The sequence below is a fragment of the Mytilus californianus genome, unplaced genomic scaffold, assembly GCF_021869535.1.
Source record: "Mytilus californianus isolate M0D057914Y unplaced genomic scaffold, xbMytCali1.0.p SCAF_5, whole genome shotgun sequence".
In the NCBI taxonomy this organism is placed as follows: Eukaryota; Metazoa; Mollusca; class Bivalvia; order Mytilida; family Mytilidae; genus Mytilus; species Mytilus californianus.
Window position 1 is genome coordinate 102,699,819 of NW_026262701.1, and position 16,324 is coordinate 102,716,142.

Genomic DNA, 16,324 nt, shown 5'->3' on the forward strand with positions numbered 1-16,324 from the left:
GTTTATTAGTTGTAAAATCAGATGAACTTTCATGTATAATAGTTGTAAAATCAGATGAACTTCCATGTATAATAGTTGTAAAATAAGATGAACTTTCATGTATAAAAGTTGTAAAATCAGATGAACTTTAGTCAAGTTTATACACACTCATGTGTCTTAGCTGTAAACATAGATGGACTTTCATGTATATCAGCTGTAAAATCAGATGAACTTTAGTCAGGTTAATACACACTCATCATCACGGTATATAAGCTTAAAATCAGATGAATTTTAGTCAGGTTTACACACATTCAAGTAAATAAGCTATAAATTCAGATGAACTTTAGTCAAGTGTAAACACACACTTATGTATTTTAGTTATAAAATCCGATGATGCATCTTATTCAAGTTTATACACACTCAACTGTATTAGCTGTAAAATCAGATGAATTTTAGTCGAGCTTATGTTTCTTTTTTATTCGTTTTTCATGTAAGAAACATTCTTAATATGTCTTGGCTGAGGGTCAGGTTCAGATTGAAATTCAAATATGGTTTAGGTGTTTGCAACAATGACTAGACTATGTTCCATTTATCTATAGTTTAAATCCCATATTCCTTTAATCATTCCTGACATACCACCGAAAAGACATCAATGTGGTTTTGTTTGTAGTGACCAACATGAAGTGTACCAGTAGTGAAGCAGCATTTAATTGCTATTCCGAGCACCAAAATTCACGCCCAGCTTCGAATGTTTTGACAATTCGTTTGCGTGACATCGTCAATAGAATCGACAACAGAGCTTTTTCAAAGTAATTCTATGAAAAAATCACCAGAATGTATACCAGACAAACGACATTGACATTATTGGAAAACAATTCCATAAGTAAGAAAAAGTGTCCAGCCTTCATTCCTCCCAACCCTTCTTTCTTCGACCCATAAAAAGCGAGTGCAATAATCACTGAATAATACATATTCACTATGACTACATTATTACGGTATTTCAAGCTTGCTTTTTGAAGCTTATAACGTTCTTAAATATATTTTCATATCAGATTTTCTTCATGTGAATGTGTTGTGTTCATATTGAAAAACTAAAATGTAACTATTCGAGTAATTTTTATTTTAATTTTACTGTATATCATTTGCACATGAATAGATTGAGATGACATTGGAAGCATTGAATAATAGTACTCATTATACATGCATTAAGATTGTTACATGCTTATATACCTGTCCTAGATAAAAAATATCTTTTGTTGTTATTCTTTTGTGATTTTATCTATTTATTAATGTAATCTCGGTCGGCTTTGTTTGTTGAATTCATTAAAAACTTGTTTAATCTTAATCGGGGTGTTTTAAAGTTTGGAATATGGTTTGAGTGAGTGTCCGCGCTGTTCGCTGTATGTGGTATCTAAATGTTAATAGTGTGTGAAGCTGTGTTGTTGTGTTGCTGTCATATCGATCACCCACCTCTGCAAACAATCACATAATCTTTTGTTCATATCAGCTTATTTTATCCTGAATTGTATAATGCGGACAAGTGCGGGATTATTTTGATTACACTTCTCAAACTTATCTGACAGATTGAAAGGAAATTAGCAATAGAATGCAGGATATTGGAAAAGTTATACAGCGTCATTGCTATCACTTCAAAGATTTCAATAATTTACTTCATAATAAGAAACAAAAGATAAGAGGACTTAGCAAAATCCATAAAATGAAGCCTCACATTAGTAACAATTTGAAAAAGATGTGGTATGATTGCCAATGAGACAACTCTCCACCAAAGACCAAACGAAGGAAGTAGAAGTGTTCAGGTGTAAAGTAAAACCAAGTGTCGTCTACAGGAAATGTTTCATTTATTGGTGCATCAATTTGAACATTTTTGGTTGTTTTACAATTTCAAAACATAACGACCTTATAACAATTGGTGGGAAAGACCAAGCCATAATTCCTACTACTACGATAGTATACATGTGCAGTACATGCAATGTCTTGTCAAGTACCAGTACAAAATATGATACTAGAAAATACGGCCATGTATTACTGAAGATACTGGTGCAAAACACGAAGTTGGTGTGAACTATTAAATGGCACCGCAATGATCATGAATTAACGCCACATACCTAAATGTGAGGCCCCATAGGGTTCAGAATGTATAACTTATTTTTATGAGCTAAAAAATAGCTAGACAAACTTTTCTTTCTTGGTTTGAGGTCATGCTGATTAATTTTGATTAAAAAGGCGCGTCGGACGCACGAAATCATATATATTTATACATTTCGGAATACATATTTATAATATATAAATATATAAGTAATACTCATTTTTTTGTCACCACTCTCCATATATTTAAGAAGGTTACATATGTATATATATTTTGAAATGCCTTTTTTTATTTTGCTTTTTTTTCTATCCATACCTTGTTTGTTTTAACAGCAACGTTTAGCGGATATATATAATGTCGTCTGAAAAATATAAAACGACATATGTAAGAGCCAGTACACGGCGCCTCAATACCAATTGAAAGTTGATACTTTTGAAGCGAATTTCTTCTTTACAATGCTTCAAATTCTAATATTAAAAAATATCAATATTAATCTAAATCTGTGTTGAGTTGCTATCAACTATCAATTTAGCTAACATGCCAAGCAATGAATTATTAACCTTTAACAGAAGTCATATACTGTAGTTTTTGTAGCAATAATTGATTCTCCTCAATTATTTAAACATTCAATTTGTTCTTTTAAAATCCAATGAACAGAAAAGCGAATTTATTTATTGAAAATGCGATATATTTCTTTTAATTTGTTTCATGTCAGATTAAATGTCACAATTTTCCTCTTAAAAAATCAGATGTTATGTCAGATCTTGCACCGCAGGAGTGATTTAAGAAGGTTAATTAATACTCCAAGAGACAATTTAGCAAAACTGCATGGTGGCAAATATAAGCTTCAAGTTACAAAATCAGAAGTATTATAAGTTTGCATTGCAATATTTGATGATAAAAAGCCTTGGTGTTTATTCGGTTAAAAAACCCTTAGGTTTTACTGATTATTTTCATAATATTAATTGGAGTTTTAAAAAACTTGTTGTCAATCGGCATGCTTTCAAAAGTCTTTTGTGGATGTAAAAATCGACCTGACCTAATATAGTGTTAGGTTTTCTTTTGATTTGATAGATAAGAAATAAATGTTATACTCATCAATTGTGACAGAAGCTGATGCAAACATTAGTAGTCAGGAGAATGCAGTAATATGAAAAGTACAGGAAATAAAAAAAGAAAAAATCTAAGACTGCAGACAAAGGTATACCATGTAATTCCCCACAGCTCCATGCAATTCCCAGCACTCTACAGGTACATGTATATATATATATTAAATTGGACGCCAATTTTGAACTTCACGATTTTGACGATTATTTCAAGAATTCAAGACAAGCCACACCCGTAGCCAGGGGGGGGGGGGGTGTTCGAGGGGTACGAACCCCCTTGAAAACAAATAAGCACTGTTAAAGTCGACGTTCTGCTTGAATTGTAACTGTTAAAGTTGAGTATGATTGTATCGATCCCCCCTTTGGATATTCCTGGCTACGGGCCTGCAAGCCTTTTGATATTCGAAGAAAAAAGATACTGAATGATCTATGGAAGAGCGGTTTATTTTCAGTCCGCCCTTTCTCCATTTAATTCCAAAGGATGCACTATAATCCTTAGCGTTTCATATCTTTGACCATACAAGTTAACATATGAATCTTTTGTTCCTGTTGATAAACATTATTTTTACATTATTTTTTTTAAATTTCTATTATTTCCAGTTATTTCTTTGCGCGTTGCAATTTTGCTAAAAAAATCAAACAAAATGGAATTCACAGGTTTCACAACTTTTCTTTTCTTATTGTGTTCATTGCAAAAGGTTTGAGATGGTCTGTATACCACTTCGATAAGAATCGTATTTTTTAAATAGTTTCGAAAATCTTAATATATCGTCCTGAACATGCTTGAATTATTTGCCACTAGACGTTAAGCAACCAACAATCAATCAATCAAAGTATTATAAAATAAAGATATAATGTGCTGAAGAAAGGGTACACTCAGTATTAACATATTGTTATAATGCATTGCTGTTGTAATTAGCAAATATGACCAAAACAATATAAGCAACAGCCGTGGCAATTTTTATATCAAGAGAGACCCGTTTGTGAAGACTTTCAGTAACTGCTAGTAGTCATTTGTTAAGTTATGTTGACCATTGTCATTTGCTTAGTTTCTTCGGTTACCTATTCTAACATTTGACTCGGACTGGACTTGGACTTCTTTTAAACTGAATTTTAATGTATTGCTGTGTATTTGTTTATTCCACATTGGCTAGAGGTATTAGGGGAGGGTTGAGATCTCACAAAACATGTTTAAGCCCGCCGCATATATGCGCCTGCCCCAAGTCAGGAACCTCTAGCCTCTGTTAGTCTTATGTGTTTTTTAAATTTTGGTTCATTTATATGTTTCGGAGTTCAGCGAGGCGTTCATTTCGCTAAACTAGTATACACTATTGTTCAGGGGCCAGCTGAAGCTCGCCTCCGGGTGCGGGATTTTCTCGCTGCGTTGAAGACCCATTAGTGGCCTTGGACTATTTTCTGCTCTTTGGTCGATTGTTGTCTCTTTGAAACATTCACAGTTTCCATTCCCAATTCTATTTACTCCTTTAAAAAGTAAGACTGAACTATTGTTGGTTGCAAAGTTTTCTCTTTTTAACAAATGTACATACTATATTTCTACTTCACATCCTACATGTTACTGGTAAAGATACATAAATAATACCTTATATGTATCCAATGTTACCTAATGATACTATATACTTTTCTTCTGTCACAGTTTAAAACGATTAAGTACACCCGCATTCACAATATTGAAGACATCTCATTGGGTTTATTAGAACTTCATGAAAGGTTAAAAGATTCATGAACATTGTGTATCATTATTGATCTGTAAGTTTATATTTATAATCATGATTAATGTTTCTCTCTTTTTTCTTCCAAGTTCCATTGATTACGATCGTTTAGGGTATTTAATTTGATAAGCTAAAGTTCCAGTTTCCGATTTTTTTGCTATAAAAAAAAACCAGTTTCATTTACTTATTTGACAGCATTTTTGCTGATCATTGATTGAAGGCATGACCACTGACTGATAATAGGGGAAGGTCTAAAACGCGGAAGTGCAAAATTAATATAGTATAAGTGATTTCCCTGGAACTGCTTAAGAAAAATTAGTAATTGAAACGGATTTTGAAAGCTTGTATGATAGTCTATACTTCAAAATAAAAAATAGTGATTTTGAAATTCATTATTACCAAAATGTTGACCGAAAGCCTTGTTAAGCGTGACTGTGTCAATCCAATTCCGAACCTTTTAACTTAAATTTACGAAAAAAAATATAACCCGGTCAAAACCTTAAAAATTATTCTAAAGACAATATAATAACAAATAATATGAAATAAAATAAATTCGAAATACATTAGGTAAAAATGGCAAAATCTTGACCGGAAGCCTCCCTTGTATATAAAGGAAGAAGTCAAAATTTCAACTTTGTACTAAAATTCACAAAAAAATATAAAGCCCAGTCAAAATCGTGAACATGATTTCTAAAGACAATTTAATAATAAGTAATATGGTATAAAATAAATTAGGAACACATTAAGTTAAAAAGGCGAAATCTTGACCGGAAGCTTCTCTTGTGAATAAATGAAGAAAAAAAAATTTAAAATATGAACATAAATTCACAAAAAAATACATTACCCGGTCAAAATCTTTAATATGATATTTAAAGACAGTTTATTAACAAATAATTTGTCATAAATATATTCAGGAGTTCCACAACAACAATCGCGTGTTAAACTAGTAGTTCAAACAGCACCAATACGTTTATGTTCTAGTCTTTACATCGCCGATAGAAGCTCCTTTGTCGTCCTATTTTTTCGAAAGTCGCATTCGGTGGTGTCATTATTGAGGGAAGAAGGACATGTTTGTTCTTTTGACATGTGGAACATATCTGCAGTCATCTGTGATACAGATATTCCATAACAATCAACCAAATCATCGCGGAGTCTATAAAACTTTACCATTAAGAGCACTTGGTTTGATAGCTTCATTGTAAACAGCAACCGTCTATCAAGGTAATCACGATAGTAAACTCCAGCCGTAGAATATCGAATTAAATAGGAGATACTCAATATGCAGGTGCTGGTGGAATATTGTTTAAAATGGGAAGTTCGCAATAGGGAAATTGAAATCATCTCATTTGCCATAAGTATAAAAAAAAAATGAGATGTGGTATGATTACCAATGAGACAACTTTCAATCCGTGAGAGACCAAAGGACGTGGATTTAAACAACTATCAGACACCTAACGGCCATCAAGAACCCCCCCCCCCCCCCCCACACACACACAGTATAGTAAGCGATAAACGACTCTGGCATGACAAAATGTGAAACAATTCGAAAAAGAAAACCAACGGCCTAATTTATGCTAAAAAACAATAAATGAAACACAAATATGTCAGATACATATAGAATATGACGGGATTGAAGATGTTTGTGACCGCTTAACCCTCCCATAATCTAGGACATTGGTTTAAAAACACAACAAAAGAACAACTTATAAAAGTCCGTTGAAAAGTACTTGACTGACCATATCGGCACGAAGTACAAAAAAAAAACACAGAAAGAACACAAAAACACAAAGTACCGATCTAAGGGTTATTGCATTTACTGAAAGCTAGTTGAAATTCAATGTCAACTAATAATTGAACCTTGTTCTCCCAGACTAAAATGTCAATCAGTACACATCCGATGGATTTAGTGTAAAAATGTCATAAACAGTATGAGAAAAGCGTGACCTTGTACACTGCCAATATATAAGTATCGACAGGATATAGGAATATAAGTGTTCATAACTGTAGTGTATATAGAGACATAAAGTTATGTTAAAATATATTAAAAACAAAATAAATGCTGGTTCCGATAGATAACTTTTTCAAAGATCATACTAGAGTGTTAAATTATTAACATTTAAGAATAGTAAACTCATTTAAGGATGTTCGCTCATCTTGTTATTGAATTTTTGCCAGATATTCGAAATCCTCTGGTTTTATCCATGTAGTGCCATTAAAAAAAAATTGCCCGCTAACCCCTACTTTTCTTTTCATAATTTTATTACAAATAGTTTAAAAAGCCATTTCTGAAAATTTTATAAAATCCTTGTTATTTTTTCATATTTTTTGAAAGAAAAAAGGTACCAATGTTAAATGTAGGAAAAATCAAGAGAGAATCATTTCCCGCAAACTTTTCAAAGGCTTATATCTCGAAAACAAGCACACGGACCCTTCATTGTTTACGCTTTTTTATCTCCTTTATTTGTATACTATCAATTTAAAACAGTTTTTTAAAAAGCTTGTTATTTTGAAACAGAGCAGCGAACATCTTAAAAGAATTATTAAGTTTACGTGGATCGTATCTAAATAACATCACCGTAATCAAAGCGCGAGAGCGCTGTAAACACAATTGCCGTCTGGTTAATGTTTGTGTTACTTTAAGTTTTCATTCTTATGTAAAACAATTGCGCCTGACCAGAGACTACATTGATCAAATTCAGAAAAGACTATTGGCTATTGAGATTTAAAAATTAAAATTTGAATTCAATGATAACAAAAATAAGAATTCTTAAAACGTCAAACGTTTACTTTTATTTTCTATGCAATCTGCATGTCTGCTAGCGTCCCTCCTTTTATTTAACAAGTACACACTTAAACCCATTATCTGAAAAGTAATGAAATAATTTCATAACAAATAACATTCGTAAATCGATCATCAGACTGATAAAAAACTGTACAAGAATTAGGAGATGCGGTATGAATGCCAATAAAATCGAACAGATCACAGAACCAGAATGTAACACCTATATATCACCGTACGTGGTTTTGCTCATTGTTCAAATCCGTATTCTCTATTCTTGATTTTTCATAAGCTTCTGTCCAACTTCAAGTTCCGTTTAAGTTTTTACAAAGTAATTGCTGTTTAAGACTATAACTAAACGTGAATTGCAAAAAAGTCCACGCATCAATTAAATGTTATCTCTTGAACACATAAAAGTTTCTGTCCAAGTCTCATACTCATGAGGTTTTGACCAAATTATTGATGTCTAAAAAATATTAATATAAGACTATATCTAAATTTTTACTGCAAAAAATCAAGTCTATTTATATGTTAAATCGAGAAAACTAGTCTTCAGGACACGGAGTAGCTTACATGTATGTCCAAGTTTTATCAAATTCAATGAAGGTTTGAAAAGGTTATTTTGGTGTATTCAAAAACTTGAACCTGGGACTGAACCTAAATATTGCCGATGCAAATAGAATGTATCAATGCTATGTCTCGCTTCCATGATTTTCTTGGACTTTATCGAGACTTTGCGCACGGTATTGATACCACTAAACGTTACAAGACGTTCACAATATATATAAAAAAAAGAAGATTTTGTCGTTCGAAAGATCTTTTTAATTTTAAAAACGCACAAGCTATTTGCCAATGCCAAAATGCCGTCTTGCTCATGTAAGTACAAATGCGTTTGTCACATTAGAGATTAAGCGTACGGGATTGTGGTTACGATAATTGGAACACGTACATAAGAGAATCACCAGAAGCTGTAAGTGCTCCAGGTTATTAAATTACTCACTCCCATGTAATCCCAAACTTTACTAGCATATTTAAGTGAGATCCTCAAAGAACTAAACTTATTAAGATATTATTGATATGGGCATTCCATTGAATATCATTGCTAAATGTAATCCCCGAATGCATGTGCAAATTTGTAACTGTTATGCTTTTATCATTAAGGGAAATTCCACTACTAGTATGATCTAAGGTAAAATTTATTATTTATTGTCTATTTTTCAGACGGTGTTGCGTAGTCAGGTCTATATTCTTTTACCAGGTACTACTCTGACATATAAGTATGGAATAGGAGTCAGGTCTATATTCTTTTACCAGGTACTACTCTGACATATAAGTATGGAATAGGAGATTGATTAACCTCATCATTGCTATTTCCTACCATTAAAATTGGTAAATTCGATCTATGTCCAGAGCTCTACTTCATTTAGTACGAAGTCAGTAAAGTGATCACGTCTCTTGGTGATTAGATGACAGTTTTAATTTTTCCCGTTCTGATGAATCTCTATGGTGATCTTCCACTTCAGAAAGATGTCGTTAAGGTTAATGTCTTTTAATTAAAGAAAGATTGATAGTGCAAATAAAGATGAGCATATTTTAAAGGTTTCTTACATGTTGGGCGACCAAATTCATCGGTGATACAACTCTGATCTTTGAATATAAAAAGAGAATGATTTAAATAAAGCAATATACAGTAACACTAGAATTATCCATAAAAAAATTCTTTATTTCCATTTGGCAATCAATGGACCATGATAGTTAATGGTTTCTCGTTTCATTAAAAATATATGCATTAAAACATTGAACGGCGATTTGTTTGCTTTAATCGTATTGTAAGAATATTGACCAAAATCAAATAAAATGATAAAGAAGCAAGAAAAATAAAATGAGAGAGAGAGAGAGAAACGATCGGTTTTAGAACAAGTGGTTCCTTTTCGGCCACATATGAGAAGTTTAGACTTAGAAGCCACATAACTACAAAATTGACATTGCATTCTATATTCACATTGTTACATTACACAAACATGCATACAAATGACCTTTTGAAAAGTATACAGCAAAATATATTTAGATGTTTAAATATTTCCTGCCGTTTTTTTACGCAAAATTGTCTAAATTTGTCGGTACATCACCGAAGTATCTGTCCGTAACAAAAACCACAATTTCACTAAGACCGAGTGCCATAATTCAAACAGAGTTAGGTTAACCAGAACAAAACGCAGATTCGATTTGAATCTTATCAATATACAACTAAATACTGAAATTCGGATCAGTATCTGAAACAATAAGTGCAAGTGCAATTTTCATGAAAGATTCTCGACAAAAGTAAATCAAAAACATGATATAGTACGTGCTCATGCCATTGCATTGCAGTAATTGATAGAAGCATAAGGGAAATATATTTATAATATTCTAAACTGAAATTACAGGGGAAAGGAGGTCAAAATTCTTACCTTGTATATATATATATACATAATACATTGTAGTTCAACACTTGCATTGATTTATCTCTGCAATTATTCAGCTTTTGGAGATCAGAGTCTGTGATATGATCTTATGATAAAGCCATTGAAGAATTAAACAAAAAGATATCCGACGCCTTCAGACGGAAGCATATGTTTAAAACGTTACTTTTTAATGACAGTTTGAAATTAAGATAAAATAATATATATATAAGGTAACATTTTCCTCTTATAAATATTTTCTATTCTTGTAAATAGGTATTTATCAAAAGTAAATTATAACATATACCATTGTTAAATAATAGATTTTGTTTCAGATATATATATATATATATATATATATATATATATGTTTTCAATTTAGACTTGTATATATATATATATATAGGGGGGGGGGTCTAAATACAGCACAAACAACATTTTCCAAAATACCAAAAAAGTGAAAAAGTATATTTTAACAAAACGCATTTGACTAACAGGTCGAACAACAAATGTTCTTAAACCCTGCTGACTGCCATTGGCGATTGCCAAATAAACGATTCACCGATGTAATAAATGTATCTTAATTATAAATTTAATACTAAACAGAAAACAATAAACTTGCGGAAAAGATGTTATACCGCAAACAAAAGGTGCAAAGGTTTTTGTACACCATATCCGGATTTCGACAATTAATGTCTCTTCAGTGATGTTAAGAATCGAAACGGTATTTGGAAAGTCATACAATTTACCTCAATTTAGAATAGACTCTTGAATTTTGAGTAGTCAAAATAAGATGAACAGATCATATAAACCCGAAGGCAAATATAATACAAGCCCAAACGAAAAAATATAAACAAGTCTAAATTGAAAACAACGTTCAAACCCATGATTGCGTTGGATAAAAACCGCAATTTTTATACGTGTGCATGCAAAACAAATTTCTTGGTAGATGGGTCTAAATACAGCGCAAACAACATTTTCCAAAAGACCAAAAAAGTGAAAAAGTATATTTTAACAAAACGCATTTGACTAGCAGGTCGAACAACTGATGTTCTTAAACCCTGCTGACTGCCATTGGCGATTGCCAAATAAACGGATCACCAGATGTAACAAAATGGATCTTATAATAATCTATTACCAAACAGAAAACAATAAACTTGCGGAAAAGATGGTATACCGCAAACATGAAGTACAAAAATGTGTACACCATATCCGGATTTCGACAATTCAGTGATGTTAGGAATCGAAACGGTCTTTGGAAGGCCATATAATTTACCTTAATTTAGGATAGACTCTTGAATTTTGAAATAGTCGAAATAGGAAAGCGGATCATATAAACCCGAAGGCAAATATAATAAAAGCCCAAACGAAAAAATATAAACAAGTCTAAATTGAAAACAACGTTCAAACCTATGATTGCGTTGGATAAAAACCGCAATTTTTATACGTGTGCATGCAAAACAAATTTCTTGTTAGAGGGGTCTAAATACAGCACAAACAACATTTTCCAAAAGACCAAAAAAGTGAAAAAGTATAATTTAACAAAACGCATTTGACTAACAGGTCGAACAACAAATGTTATTTAACCCTGCTGACTGCCATTGGCGATTGCCAAATAAACGGATCACCGATGTAATAAATGGATCTTAATTATAAATTTAATACTAAACAGAAAACAATAAACTTGCGGAAAAGATGATATGCCGCAAACAAAAGGTGCAAAGGTTTTTGTACACCATATCCGGATTTCGACAATTAATGTCTCTTCAAGAATGTTAGGAATCGAAACGGTATTTGGAAAGTCATACAATTTACCTCAATTTAGGATAGACTCTTGAATTTTGAGGAGTCAAAATAGCATGAACGGATCATATAAACCCGAAGGCAAATATAATACAAGCCCAAACGAAAAAATATAAACAAGTCTAGATTGAAAACAACGTTCAAACTTATGATTGCGTTGGATAAAAACCGCAATTTTTATACGTGTGCATGCAAAACAAATTTCTTGTTACAGGGGTCTAAATACAGCACAAACAACATTTTCCAAAAGACCAAAAAAGTGAAAAAGTATATTTTAACAAAACGCATTTGACTAACATATATATATATAAGTGCCTAGAAAATCAACCTAACGACGTTAGAGTAGATCTGTTTCTATAAACAAGTCTATAAATTGAAAACAACGTTCAAACCTATGATATCACATGCTGTTCCTCGAAAAATGAAACAAACTCATGTTCGAAGATTAACAATGACATAATGTTCGTCCAATTAGAGAACAGATCGGCGTCAGCGCCCAAACTATTATAACCATAATTTAGCATCATTAAGGTTACCAAATCGAAACTATACTGATTGCGTTGAAAAAGATATCATACGAATTCATATGGGAGCATAACTTTAAAACCATCATTTTAATGACTTTTTTATTATATATATTTGCCAAAATTGTGACAGCTGAAGTGTAACGATTTTTAAAATTTAGCACATATCGACCGTTTGGTAACTTTTTCACAAACATGGGAGATAGAACAAAATATTATATAGTGAAAATGCATAATAATAAAGGGTTGAAATAAAAGGTTCAAGAGCCGGGAAGAAAATGTTCGATGAAGCAGTATCAGTTTCAAAATAGTATAAACTGTTTGATATCATATACCAAACATCGAAGCTACATCTAAGATACATCTTGCAAAACCAAATGCAAGAAAGAAAGAAAAGTGGCGGAATTATCAGAAGAAATCATATAGGTCTTTCCACGGAAAGGTAAAAAGAATTAACCTAATAATAATCAGAACAAAATATAAAGGTCCTTCCACGGAAAAGTGAAAAGACCTAATCAGAGACGCAAACAAACCCTTTCGACATGTATAACGGACACCGAAAAATGGAGATGATCTATAATAACACATCTTTTACCAGGTAATTAAACTTGCGTGACAGTATTTATTTCAAGTATTATATTTTGCACCTAGAATTATTGGGAGAAATCTGTTTGCGCCAAAAATGCGTCCTTTTGCACCAAAACTCATTTGCGCCAATAAAACGTTTGAACCACTCGTTTTTACAATACGGTAACCTAGTATTATTTACGACAAATATTGAATTAACGGTTGCGCCGATTCTTAGATAAACTATATGATCTTCATTTTATTAAAATTTACTCCGTCCTTATATTCGAGCTAGGCACAAGCAATTTTCACTTGCGAAGTTTGAGTCATTAAAGTTATTTAATGGAACCTTTTTAAAGGATGCAGTTAAACCTATTTCTTCCAAAGACATAATCATAAAACTAAAATTTGCAGCTTCACACGCAGGCTTAGTTCTTTTTTTCAAACTCCTGGAATGTTTCAACTGTTAAAATGTTCTGAATCATATGTCTGCGGATGCTGCATTTGTACTCCATATGATAGAGATTCAATTGAACCACCAATGCAATGCTCAACCAATAAAGCTATGTTATATAACGCCATTTTATTCCTCCTCTCGTTTTATTCTTTATGCACCGATAGTCAGATTGTTGTACTTAAAATACCATAACGTACTAAGGACTGAAATATGTAAAAGGTAAACACAGATAATTTATATTTTATGCTTAAAGGTAATTTGGCGCAATTGATACCGATGAAAAATAAAATTTGTCGCCGATTTATTCATCTATCGATTTTTAATTAATATGTCAATAGAAGTTTCATTTGCAAAATGTCATGGGAAGATATTTTTTTTATTCTAGTAAAAAGCTATTTTTTTTTTACAAAACTTTAAATTGCACCGGATTGTTATAAGATGGATTTTTATCGCAGATAAATACATTGCATATATTCATAACATCACGACATTTTAAACTTAACTATCACGATTTTCAAACGTCAACAATGACATTATATTCGTCCAATCCCAGCACAGATCGACGACAACGCCCTAGCTGTCACCATGTTTAAGCATTATTATGCATCTTCCCCATAAGCTAAAACCGAAATCGAAACCGAGACCGATACTGAAACCGAAACCAAGCACAGCTGAGTGAGTTGAAAATTTTATGTGTAAATGTTAGTGTTATTAAGTGTTAAAGGGGCATGTATAAAAAAAAAGATGATTTTCTTCTGTTCAATCATTAATTAAAGTGAAATAGTGAAATAATAATTCGCTTTTAGCAGCCAATTGGTTCGACTTTGTCAAAAATAAGCTAAGAAACATCGCAGATGAATTATTCACTTGCAAGTGAATAATTCGACTTTTCAACATTAAAATTGAAACAAGTATGAACCATTTAATCGACAAAAAATCATTCTTATACAGGTAAAAGTGATGATAAACATACTTTTTAACCTATAATATGAAATCAAACAGACTAAGAAAATCCAATTTCACATGGTCACTATCAGTTTATGTTTATATTTATTTCTATATGTGGTTATATAACCGTCGGCAGTCTTCTGAGGTAGAAATTTCGATGGTTAATTAGATGGCGTCTAGACAAAAATACACACGAAATGTTGATACATATTATCGAGTCCATGCATTTTTAATTGTTTATATCAGACATTTTGTAAATTGGATATACGTTCTAGTACGTTATAAATCAAATATGAGAATTTGAGTCAAATCGGTGAACATGAATTTGACAGATAATGCCCCTTTAATGAACTCAACCCGAATATTCATTTCATTTTTTTTCTGAAGCTGAGAATACCACATCGCTGGTAGAGGTTTCCTCCCCGATGGTAGTACCAGCCTAGTAGTCAGCGCTTTTGTGTTGAAATTAATCATCATTGATATGGTCATAATTATAAATTAAGTGCATGCTGTTTAAAAAACTTAGAACTATCGAAATACCAAGGAATTTCTGCCATAGGAATAGATTACCGTTGTTGTATTTGCCACCCTTCGAAATCTGGGGTTCTCAATGTTCTTCAACTTCGTACTTTATTTGGCTTTTATTAAACTGTTTTGATTCGAGCGTCACTGATGAGTCTTTTGCATCTTTTTGATAAGCTTCGGATTTTCAAATATTTTGGCCTCGAGCATCACTGAAGAGACATTTACTATCGAAATGCGCATCTGTGCAGAAACATTGGTACCGTTAATGTTACTGTAGACGAAGCGCGCATCTGGCGTACAAATTTTAAAGCCTGGTATCTATGACGAGTTTATCGATTATTACATGAAACATCAACCCATACGTATTTATTTGAAATAGTGAAGATTGTTATCTCAAACATTACTGAACATATTACAAGGTAATATACAATTAAATATATGAGTTTAACTTTTCTTATGAAGCACATTAATCTTGAAGAATGTTTCGACGATGGGACAGAGCTGCACATAGTTATACAATTGGTGCAATATCATTTACAATTATACACATTTTTGTTCGTTTACTTGGATATGTAAATTAATATAAAGATAAAGAGATGCGGTATGATTGCCAATGAGACAACTATCCACCAGAGTTCAAATGAAGTGGATGTAAACAATTATAGTTAAATCTTCTTTCTCAAGTGTGCGATGATCGTGATTATCGTATCTTGATAGCATAACCGTCTTGAAGTATATGATTTAACAATGGGGTGTTCAGACAGATGTATGGTGTCAACAAGCAAGCGAAAATCACGAGGAAATGGTAACGTCCCCTCTGGACATATGGAATGCATCAATCTGAGTAAGTCATTGCGTCATTGTTGTGACATAGAAAGCCATATTTCAGTTTCTTATTTTCATAGAGGTATTTACCATAATCTCAGTATGAATGCAATGCATTTAGTATCTGATGATGTCAACTAAAATACAAAGCCTGGCTTTCTATTAGAGGTGCAATGAATAGATCTATCTGTTTCTTAAAATGCCTGTCAATTCTCTATTATATTGTATCATTCTTCAGCAGAGGGATTTAATTATCTTTCTAAAAATCTGATGAATAATTGGCCAAATTTGGTGGGTAGATGCACTAAAGTTTCGTTAAAGTTCCGTTTAATCAAGCATGAAAAGTAGTTGTTGAAACGTAGGGTAACATCTTAACCATATCAAAGGCATCACAAGTTTATTCTGTCAGCTTAAAGGACCTGCTGCTTTATTCGTCAGGATTGTCCTCTTTAGTTCTCTTGTGAGAATCCAATATATTTCTTTAACACTATCGATTATTTCGTTGAAAAGATAAACTACTCGTGTGCTGTAAA